Source organism: Piliocolobus tephrosceles, chromosome 5 (assembly GCF_002776525.5).
Source record: "Piliocolobus tephrosceles isolate RC106 chromosome 5, ASM277652v3, whole genome shotgun sequence".
Taxonomy (NCBI): domain Eukaryota; kingdom Metazoa; phylum Chordata; class Mammalia; order Primates; family Cercopithecidae; genus Piliocolobus; species Piliocolobus tephrosceles.
In genome coordinates, this window is record NC_045438.1 from 122,837,234 (window position 1) to 122,849,350 (window position 12,117).

Sequence of the window (12,117 nt, forward strand, 5' to 3'; positions counted from 1 at the left end):
ATATGTGTTTATGGAAAGAATGAAAAGAGGTTTCTGAATCCAGGGACGAGTCTGTAGATGAGGAAATTCACTTCCCAAAGAGAAACGTGGTTGACTTCAGGCGGGAGGTTGGGGGCAGCATACATAGCCTGACGGATTCTGTGTGGGTTGGGCAGAGTTCAGCATGCTGGGATGCCTTGGCCTTTCCCCAAAACTTAATTAGAAGTAGCCCCTAACTTCTTGTGAAAGTTGCATGACATAAAAACGCATAAAGTATGTAATCCCAGCACTTTGGGAGGCCGAGACGGGAGGATCACGAGGTCAGGAGATCAAGACCATCCTGGCTAACACGGTGAAACCCCGTCTTTACTAAAAATATACAAAACAACTAGCCGGGCGAGGTGGCGGGCGCCTGTAGTCCCAGTTACTCGGGAGGCTGAGGCAGGAGAATGGGGTAAACCCGGGAGGCGGAGCTTGCAGTGAGCTGAGATCCGGCCACTGCACTCCAGCCTGGGCGACAGAACGAGACTCTGTCTCAAAAAAAAAAAAAAAAATGCATAAAGTAAAAGCTGAAAAGTTCTCCCTCCCCAGTCTTACTGTCCTGAAATAACCACTTGATACGGTTTAGATTCGTGTCACCACCCAAATCTCATGAATTGCAATTCCCATTGTTGGAGGAGGAGGCTGATGGGAGGTGATTGGATCATGGGGATGGACTTCTTCCTTTTTGTTCTCATGGTAGTGAGTTCTCATGACATCTGGTTGTTTAAAAATGTGTAGCACCTCCCCCCTCTCTCTTCCTCCTGCTGTAGCTATGTAAGAGGTGACTCCTTGCTCTTCCACCATGACTGTAAGCTTCCTCAGACCTCCCCGGCCATGCTTCCTGTACAGCCTATGGAACTGTGAGTCAGTTAAACCTCTTTTCTTTATAAATTACTCAGTCTCAGATAGTTCTTGATAGCAATCCAAGAATGGACTAGTACACCACTATTTACAATTTAGTGTGTAGCCTTCCAGGCTATTTACACACACACAAAGATGAAATGACTATATGCACTCTTTCGTAGTTGGATTTTTTTTCATTTAACAACATATCAAGGGCTTCTTTTCATGTCACTCCATTTTTTTTTATGATATCTTTTCTTATACGGATGCACCAAAATGTACCTAATTGATGTCCTACTAAAAGGACATTTAGTTTGGTACATACATCCTTTACTCACTGATGAGTTTCCTATCAGTGGACCTCCTGACCATTATAAGGCCCAAATTTGTCTTCAACTTGAACAGATAGTAGGCCCACCAAAAACATTGCACCAATATATACTTCTTACCCACATTGCAGACTTACCCACAATTTTTATTACGAATATTTTAAACATTTTACCAATTGAATAAATGAGAAAATCTCTTCCTGGCGCAACTTCATTTTCTTAGCTTAGTAGCATGCCTTTTCATATATTTATTTATCCCTGCATTCCTTTTTCAATGAACTAAGTGTTCATATCTTTTACCCAGAGTCAAGGCTCACCTTGGTGTTTTTATATATTGTATTTTATTATTTTCATTATGGTACCCACTGGCACACAGCAAATAGTCATGTACCGAAGAGAGCATATTCTGCAGAAAGGGTGAGGGGCAAAGGATCCAGCAACTTACTATTTTAAAAGCACTGTTTATATTATTTAGTACATAAGAACTTTAAGAACTGGAGCAACATCTCATATTCTGCAAAACACAGTGGTGGTAATAAAATAGGATCCTAATAAATATTTGTTGAAAAAATGAGTAAATGTAGACAGAGACTGATACAGACATATGTTATGTTCCTGCATCTATGCTAGGTACAGGGAAACAGTACTTAGCACGTAAGAAACACCATTTCTTCTTTCTAAAACTTGATGGTTTGTTAGGGCTTCGGATGTGTAAAATGAGAATTTCACTGCAAGAAGTGATGAGTAGAGGGATGATTAGATGTCTCGTGTACTTGAAGATCTTAGTTCTAAAAGGCAACAGATACATAAACAAATAATTTCCACGTAATAGAGGAAGAGTAGAGGTTTGCACAGGGTGCTGTGGGAACATGAGTTTTAAGGACGATGACAACTTCGGTGGATGAGGAAACATGAAGAAATTATTTCAAGCAACATGAGCAAAGGCATGGAGGTTTGGAACAGCAAGGTGTGCATGTAGGAAATCAAGCCATTTTAGGGTTTCCCAGAATCTATAGAGCCTGAAGGCACAGGAGGTCAGGTGGGCTAATGGGGAGAACACAGGGAGGAGGTCCCAACCTAGCACATCATGCTGGAGAGTGCAGTCGATGCAGAGCCACCAAAGGATTTTGAGCAAGGGCGGGGTGTGACCTGACACAAATTGTAGATGGCATGACCTGGCTACCAGGAGAAGGATGGATTTGAGGGATGAAATGGGTGGCCGAGAAAGAGAGAAAGCAAAAGAGCAGTTAGGAAGGTTCTATGTTTATTCAGGAATAAGGTAATGAGGCTGCAGTAATGAGGATGAAGGGTGGAGAGATCTCAGAGTAGATACTTGGTGGCTAATTGGACTTGAGACGATGGAGAGATTAAACAAAAATATGGGCTTGGTTTCTGGTTTTAGTGATAGGATCGATGACAATGTCACTCACTGGTAAAGAAAATGCAGGATATGGAGAGGATTTGGGGAAGAAGATTGTTAGTGCACTATCTTGGAAATACTAACTTTGAGAAAACTGGGACACTCAAGGGATGTACTTGGTAGGCATTTATATATAAGTATGAGGCTCTCAAGGAGGTTACAAAGGCTGAAAGTTAAAATTGGAGAGAGAGTGAATTCAGGACACTGGATTTCAAGGCAAGGGCCTTCATGAGCCTCCCCTATAACTCACTTATAGCTAGGCATAACTCCCAGAGTAACTTCATTTCCCTTTGAGGGCCCATCACAACTGCAGATCTGGAATGAATTCTGGTCTGGACTCTTGAACCCCTTTTAATACCTAATGGAAGCAGGGGAAGCTCAGCAGTGCAGTTCTTCACTGTTGAGTGGGAGCGAGCTACTTGTTGATCAGTTGTTAAACTTTCCTTCCCCAGAAAGATGTCAATTCTACAGCCCAAGAGTAGTTTGCTTGTGGTGAAAGGAAAATTGAGGTTCACTGGTGTGGACTGCACTGTCAACGCTAAGGATACGCCTGTTTTTTTTTTTTTTTTTTTTTTTTTTGTGAGAAGATGGGCTCCCCTAAGCAACAAGATTGGGAAGAGGGCCTCTTTCAGTCCTCACCTTTTGCTATGTCATCATGAATTAGTTTCTTGTTAAACATTTGTCAGTTTCAATGACCCACAGTCAGGTTTTAGGGGAGACAACATATAGGATAAGGCATAAAGGTACATTGGAGAGTCATAGAGGCTAGTCCTGGCTCTTCCACTTTCTAGTTCAGGGAACTTGGGCAAGTCACTTTACTTCTCTGCATCTGTTTTCTGATCTTGTTAAAATGGGGATAATAAGAAAAATATCTATTCTTCTACTTCTCAGGACTGCTGTTATGATAAGATAATAATTTTGAAAGTCCCATGCAAATATTATTATTGTTTGAAGATGTCTGGCTGACAGCCTGCACTTAGGAAGCCTCAGTAAACAGCTGTTGAGTGAACTCTGCCATGAAGGACAGTCATTCCCTTGCCCATTTATTCAACAACTGCTTGTTAAGTGTCTGCTCTGTGTGAGGCACTGTGCTCATTGCTAGGGATATAAAGAAAGAACAGACTCCATGAAAGGCATGGAAGAACCGTAAATGTATATTACTAAGTTAGAGAAGTCAGTCTGAAAAGGTTCATTCTGTAGGATTTCAAATAAATGACATTCTGGGAAAGGGAAACTATGGAGTCAGTAAAAGATCAGTGGTTTGCAGGGGTTAATGGGGATGGGGGAGGAATGAATAGGCAAGGCACAGAGGATATTTAGGACAGTGAAAATACTCCATAGGATACTATAATGATAGACATATGTCATTATAAATTTGTCCAAAACTATACAATGTATAGTACCAAGAGTAAATGTAAACTATCTAATGAAACTATGGACTTTGGGTGATTATGATGTGTCTATGTAGGTTTGTCAGTTGTAACAAATGTACCACTCTGGTGATGAATGTTGATAATGCGGGAGGCTGTGCATGTCTGGGGGCAGGGTGTATATGGGAAATCTATACCTTCAACCTAATTTTGCTGTGAACCAAAACCATTCTAAAAATAAAGTCTAATACATATATATATAGAGAGAGACAGAATAGAACATATATGCCTTAGAAGCATCTATAACCTATAGCTTACTGGAAGAGAAAGGAATGTAAACAGATTTTCAAATACTGATAAATGAGAGGTATAATCATGTGTGCACAGTCTTAGTTAGCTTTTAATATTACAATATTTTATCCCCATTTGTGACCAATGCATGCAGAGGGTCAGTACTGTTCATTGTTTAGACAGGACCCCCTTATTTTTTATTCACTGCAGGCAAATGGCCACCCAGTGGTGAATGACTCCAACCACCTGGGACTTCCCGAGAAGGTGTGAGTGATGCTGTATGGTCAGCATTCACATGGCCAGGCATGCAGAATCTCTATGACCAGCTGGAAGGGAGGAGAGGAGGCGTTGGTGTTGACTGGTGAACTCAACCAGACCACTTTGGCGTGGCTGTTTTGCATCCTTCTGCCTTTTAATTTGTTGACTTCCCACAAGGAGCCAGTGCCTATGAGTAAGGCAGAGATTAGGTCAGCAATTTGACTCTTTGCACCTTAATGTTGGGAGGCTTCAGACGGGCATTAAGTCTTGTGTCCATTGATGCAGTGACTTTGTGCTGTGTTAATGGGGCATAAATGACTGAGTCTATATTCTGCTTTATTCATCCTGGGACTTAATTTTATGAGAGAGAAAAAATAACAATGATTCAGTTCATGGGGTGACAAAAGAGCAAGGTAAAAAAGAATTAATTTCAATGTAATGGATTGAACTTCAATGCATTTTTTTTAAAAAGGCATAAAATCACTTAGCTAAAATATCAGCCTTTGGGAGAAGTTTCTCCCATTCTCCACAAGTCCTGGCCTTCTGTAGTTGCAGCCAGTGAGCAAAACCAAGTGTGAGGAATTTTGAGATACAAAATTTATATTACAAAGGTGTTTTAGAATAATATTTATCTTTTATACACAGGAGTGCACTGCAAACTTTTGCAAAGTGCATCTAATTGAATAAATTATGAATAATTACAGAGAAATACAAAAATTGTTTCTTCTGAGTGAGTTTCTGCAAACTCAATATATATTCAGTGGAGCCAACATTATTGGTTATGCTGGAACTCTTTCACTGAATGAAAATTTCTGGGCAGATTTTCTCCAGCGATGTATTGAAACTACAAAGGTTGAATAATATGATTACATAGGGAAAGGTGAAAATGTGATCACACTATGTAGACCCCATAGGGATATAACAGGGGAATTCGAGCTTGGACTTCAGCTCCACCAGCATGAAATGCTTTGTCCCACCTAAGGGCCCTCATACATGCTGTTCCCGTCTCTATTCCCTTCAGTCTTCAAATGAATATCTCCTTTTCATCTTTCAGGTCTGGGCTTAAATGTCATCACTTCAGAGAAGCCTTCCCAGTGGACCTTTGTGCAGGAGGCTTCCTTGCCCCCCTCACTGTGATTCTCTACCCAGATTTCTTTGTTAGCTTTGATCGTAATTTAATATTGTACATCTATTTGTTTGCTTATGTGTTTATTCTGTCTCCCACAATGGATTGCAAGACCCACCAGGCACAGGATGTTCACAACTGTTTTATTCCTTAAGGTATACTCAATGTCTCTAAGAGCACCTGAGATATAAATAGGTGGTCAGTAGATAAATTCATGTGAAAATGATAATTATGGCATTGCCATCTCAGTGGAATCACAAATGAGACTGCTATCTCATCTGTGGAGCAGTTGGTGCTATCTCTTCTGGTTATCTCATCTTCTGGTTATTCAGACTTAGGCAAGGAGCATCTTTTCTCAATGCTGTTAGCTTTATTTCAATTGTATTTTCCTGAAAGCATATTGTGTCTACTTAGCTGGAAATGGGGTGAGGGGTGGGAGCACCCCACATGCATTTTGAGCACTATGATCTCATTGTGAGCAAGGTCTGAATCTTACCCATAAATTTATCCCCAGCATTGAGCACAACATCTGGCACAGAACAGTTTCCCAGGAAGTGTTTGTTGAATTTAATGAAATTGAGATATTTGAAGAACTTTCTGCCTCCTCCTTGGAAGAAGGAAATTGAAGCAATTAAAATAATGCTCTCTGATTTTCTGTCAACCAAGTTTTATGGGGGTAGGAGTAATCTTCCTGGCAGATCATAAAAGATTGCACAGTTGAGTAAAGTGTATGACAAAAACAGAATCAAAGCTACCTCCCTGAATATAGATTAAAGAGAAGTACTTATTACAGTGCTACAGAAGTGAATTTCCTCTGTGTCTGCCTCACTATGACCAGAAAAACTTTCATTCTATTTCTTTGAGATTCTAAATTGGAGAGCGATGTATATACAAGGATGTATATGGAAAGAGAAAAAAAGCTTAAATACAAACATGTTCCTAGAATTCTACGGGGGGACTTTTACATTGCTTCCCTACCTTTAGGATAGATTTTTCTTAAAAATAATAATAATAATTCAGGCTAGACCAACGCTGTTCATCTCCAAGAAAGCACTTGCAATTTTCTCCATAGTATTTAATCCCTTTCAGGAAATAATTTCTTATGTAGCTCAAAGAGCTCGTGCCATGCAAGGGAGAAACTGTGAAATAAAGATGAAGGCTTTATCAGTCCGTTCTCATACTGCTATAAAGACATACCTGAGACTGGGTGATTTATAAAGAAAAGAGGTTTAATTCACTCACCATTCCACATGGCTGGGAGGCCTCAGGAAACTTACAATCATGGCAGAAGGCAGAGGGGAAGCAAGGGGTGTCTCACTTGGCGGGAGGAGAGAGAGAGAACAAAGGGGAAAGTGCCACAGACTTAAACCATCAGATCTCATGAGAACTCACTATCATGAGAACAGAATGGGGGAAATCCATCCTCATGATCCAGTCACCTCCCACCAGGTCCCTCCCCTGACACGTGGTGATTACAATTCAACATGAGATTTGGGTGGGGGCACAGAGCCAAACCATGTTAAAGGCCATCCAGCATTCCATTCTTTACCTGGGAGCATTTCTTTTTTTGAATGATTCAGCAGCTGACCTTCAGCCTTCATTTCCAGGCTGGGCCTTTACTATTTTTATTTCTTTAGTTTACTATTCACTTAAACACATTCGTAATAAAATAATACTAACTGGCCCTTATTTATTGAGGTCGTTATAAGCAGATACTTGGGACTCTGACAACCTGGGATTCAGATCCTCAGCTCTAGTGCTTTCTAGCTTACTGACTAATTTGTGTATATCAGCTTCTTCATCTGCAAAATGAGGTAACAATAGCAGCTCCCGCATACTGAAGTTTGCAGTGAGGGATTAAGTGAGATGCTGCCTCTGAAATGCTTTGCTCAATGCCTGCCTTATACACATTTGGGGAAAAATAACTCTTTTGTTCTTTGTTTATGGGTCAGTCACTGTGTTGGGTGCATTATATTTATTTATAAATAATTTTAATCAAACTACACAAACTTCAGGGAAAGTATAGTTATTTTCGTCTTACAGATAAAGGAACTGAGGCTCTGAGAGGTTGAACAACCAGATTAGAGGGGTAGAAAGTCTTGAATTCAGAATTTTTGGATCTCAGTCTAGTGCTCTTTTTACTGTACTATAATACATTCTCTTTTGAAAAAATCAATTAATGGAGACATTATTTATTATTTTTAAAATTTTATTCTGTACCATGTATGATCACCTTAAATCTACGCATACAGCCTTTCTCTGGAATTCTGTCAATTCCTGAACATATTTTTGCTTTTGTATCTTAGCTCAGGAGACTGTTGTGTTTTTATGAGGATTTGGAACTTTAATATTTTTTATTCACCTCAGGATTGGCCTCATTCTTAAAGTGCATCACTGTGTTAATGCCTCATGTCCACCTTCTAATAGCCAGGAGGACTTTTTTCTATCATATAGACCATCTCTTGCCTACAGCCCTCTATACAGATTCTAACTGATGTGGGTATAAATAAATGTCCAGTTGTAAACATTAGAAAACTCAATTCAAGATTGAGTCAAAAAAGAATTTTACTAACCATTTAGAACAGGAAAATCTAGTGGTATGAAGTTTCAGGCACTAAGACATCCAAGTCAGAACTTGGGCTTCCTCTCTACATATCTTGGCCCTTGTTTGTTCTCTGTTTGCTTTACTCTCAGTCAGGTTCTGTCTTAGTGGTGGTGGGATAGTTCAAAGAGCTCTAGGATCATAGCCTAGTCTGTTTGTAAGTTCAGCAGAAGGAAAAATGGTCTTCTAAATTTCTGACAAAAGTCCCAGAATTGAATCTCATTGGATTCCAGTTGATCATGTGCCCATTTTGAACCAATCACTGTGACTAGAGGTTGCATTGCTCTAACTGGCCAACATGAGTCACCTGACCATCCTTAAGGCTTTACTTGAACCTAAGGTACTGTGAATGGAGGAAGGTAGATCTCCAAGGAAACTGGGTAACTCAGGGCAAGTAGAACCTATTTGTCTATGATTACAACAACTGTTTATTTGTATTTTCAAAACTTTAATATGTGGGGTCATGGGTGTTTGCCCAATTCCCTCAAAATATTCTTCATTCTACTCCCACCGATGCAGCTGCTGGCTTCCAAGGTGACCCATGTCCCTCAGCTTGCTTTTCCCCCAACCCTTGCTCTGTTTAATGGTATTCCGTTTTTTGAGTTATTAAAGACCATTACTGGTCAATTAGCAAGATGGACTGTTCGCCAAAAGAAAATCAGATGTCTAGATCAGAGTAATACTGGGTGACAGTTGCGGGTGCATTTTTTTTTTGGAATTTTGTTACATGTATTTATCTTGGACTCTGTCCAAGGTTTTTAAAAAGTATTTGTGTAATAGTTGTATTTTTAAGGTGATCTTGCCAGAGCAAAGTAGGAGCTTGGCCATTAAGTGAGGACAATCACCAGAGCAGTAAATCCTGCCAAAAATGCATGATGATGCAACAGAAGATGACCTCAGATCACTTTTCTCCTGCCCTTTGGCTCCCATAACTTCCGTTTCCTAGGGCTGGGTATTTTTTAATTTTTGTGTGCCATCTCTTGGCCCTATGTTTCCTTTTTAATTTCACCTCTGAGTGTCTCTTAGTTTAAGCAGAGTAAAGAAGAAATCCGGAATCCTTAACTCTAGCCATTTCTTATCCAAGACTAGTCATTTACTTATTCCACCAATTCAGTAAGCAATTTCTAAATTTCTAGTAGCATCACGACCTTCTCCAACCACATCCTGTGGTTAATAATATGGGTGTTAGCAATGGAGGGAGTCCCAGCTCTGTTGTTTATAACTATCCACATGACCTTGGATTCATTACTTATCCTTTTTAAGTTTTTGCTTCGTTATTTGTGAGATGGGATTAATAACACTACCTCATAGGATTATTATAGAAATGAAGTGAGCTAATAAGGACTTCAGAGCTCCCAACACATGGTGAGCGCTAAGCAAATGTTAAGTATTATTATTATTATGATCTAACTCTTTCATATGTTTCAGTTCAAATTAGAATCTTTATAAAAACTCCACACTGTAGTGTCCATTTCACTGATGGAAGGTCAAAATCCCAGATGGAGGAGACCGCAAATAGAAGTGCTGGTTATTCATTCATTGATTCCATCAACAATTATTTATTGAACATGTGCACTATACGGGGCATATTTGCCTGCTTATAAGTATATAGCAAGGGACCATTATATCCTGTGGGTCTTGCAAAAGAAACACACAACTAGATTCCTGTCCTCAAGAAACTTCCACTCCAGTGGAAAAGCTATAACAATCCAGGAAGGAATAATACAGAAACTAAGACTGCTCATCATCAGAAGGTGGTATGCACACTGTATGTTCTAAGGGGGTTCTAGAATGAGTATAAGCAGTGTCTGGCACATAGTAGACACCCCCAAAACACTGGTTGAAGGAATAAGTAATGAGTGAATCAGTGGGATGAGTGATGGTTGTTGACAAGGACTCTTGACTTCAGTCCAGCTCACTCCCAGGCCTCTGCCTTTGCTAAGCACCAATAGACAGACTGCAGTGAGAGCCAAGATCATTGATCATGTTGGCCATACACAAGGACACCTTAGGTTATAAAGAAATAGAACTAGCAACTCACCTCAATCCCCCTCATAGCCCAATCTGTGACCTCATGCAGGTGTGATCCCTCTAGGACTCACCTCCCTTCGTCTACACCCATACGGTCCTCCCACAAAGACATAATGTCTTTCTGAAGCTGTCTTCGAAATCTTCCAGCTTAAACCTCAAGTCCTTGAGATTGTCTGGGAGATTTCCCGCAGAGAATGCAAACTGTTTAATTCCCATGGAAATAGCTGCTACCCTGGGTATAGTGAATGGGTTCAACTGAATACTGCTAGGTATGTGAGAAGCTAGAACTTGTGACTAATAATGTGATTGTACTCTGGCAGTGGGTAAGGTGAGCATTTTCTGAAAAATCTCCCCATAAACATCATCATTATTTTACAGTACATGTCATTTCATAACACACACACAAATACACTCTCTAAATATGTTTATTTTGTTTTATTTGTTATTTCAATGAACGTTCACTTTATTTTATTGATCAACTTAATTAGAAGCACTACATCTCATAAAACACAAATCTGTTTTACATTTCTGAAATTAATGGTAAGACGAGGTCTGATGTTATAGATTTGAAGCAAAGACTGTGCGGAAAGTGGGTATGGCAATAGAATCTGATGACTTTACCTTTTTGGAAATTATTTAAGTATTTTGATCATTTTTAACATTTGCATACAGAAAATTCACCTTTTTGGTGTATAGTTATGTATATTTTAACACATACAGAGATGTGTGTAACCACCGACACAAACAGGATGCAAAGCAGTTCTATCAGCTGAAAGCTGCCTCTTTGTAATCAAACCCTCCTCTATCCCCGTCCCTGGCAGCCACTGATCTTCTCTCCATCCCTATAATTTTTTTATTTTACAGAATGGCATGTAAATGAAACCATACAGTAAGTAACCTTTTGAGACTGTTTTTCTTTTTCGCTTAGTATGGGGCATTTGAAATTTACCTGTGTTTTGCACCAATTAATAGTTCATTCGTTTGTATCACTAAGTGATATACCATTGTATAAATGTTATCACCGTTTATTTATTCATTTACCCATTGAGGAACATTTGGGGATGTTTCCAGTTTGGGGCAATTATGAATAATACTTTTGTAAAAAACTTTATGTGCCAAGGTTTTATGTAAACATAAAGTTTCATTTCTCTTGGATAATACCAAGAGATGGTAAGTGAACCATATAGTAAGTGTACATTTGACTTTGTATGAAAATGCCAAACTGCTGTCCAGAATGACTGTACAATTTTGCATTCCTACCGTCAATGTATGAGAGTTCCAGTTGCTCTGCATTCTTGCTCACACATGGGGTTGTCATGAATGCACATTTTAACCATTCTAATAGGTATATTGTGGTATCTCTTAATTTGCATTGCTCTACTGAAGAATGTTGAGCATATTTTCATGTGTTTGCCATTGGTAAGTCTTCTAGGATAAAATGTCTGCTCAGATATTTTGCCTATTTTTTTAGTTGGGGTTTTTTTTTTTTTTTTTTTTTTTTTGAGTTGTAAAAATTCTTTATAAATCCTGGATACAAGTCCTTTGCTTCCTCCTCTTCCCATTACTGGAAGAGATTGTATGGAATTGGTGTTATTCTTTCTACAATGTTTAGTAGAATTCCTTAATGAAGATAGCTGGGTCTGTAGTTTTCTTTTCTTGGAGGGCTTTCAACTATGAATTTAATATGTTTAATAAATATAGGACTATTCAGGTTATCTACTTCTCATTGAGTGAATTTTGTTAGTCTGTGTCTTTTATCCATTTTATCTAAAAGGTCTAATTTATGTTCAGAGAGTTGTTTGTAGTACTCCCTTATCTGTTTGTAT

The 12,117-nt window shown here is 39.2% G+C and overlaps 1 protein-coding gene across 3 annotated transcripts in view; it reads left to right on the forward strand.

Moving 5' to 3' along the window:
- The window catches only part of CLIC5 (chloride intracellular channel 5), a 176,799-nt gene that overhangs the window by 46,903 nt on the left and 117,779 nt on the right, over positions 1-12,117 (forward strand). Inside the window, exon 1 of one of the 3 annotated variants that reach the window (XM_031935633.1) lies at positions 11,083-11,180. The exons of 1 other annotated variant lie outside the window; for it this stretch is intronic. The gene's annotated coding sequence lies outside the window, so the exon portion shown is untranslated. Of the gene's footprint in view, positions 1-11,082; positions 11,181-12,117 lie in introns of those variants that run through there. One more of the 3 variants, XM_031935634.1, reaches the window with a different exon arrangement.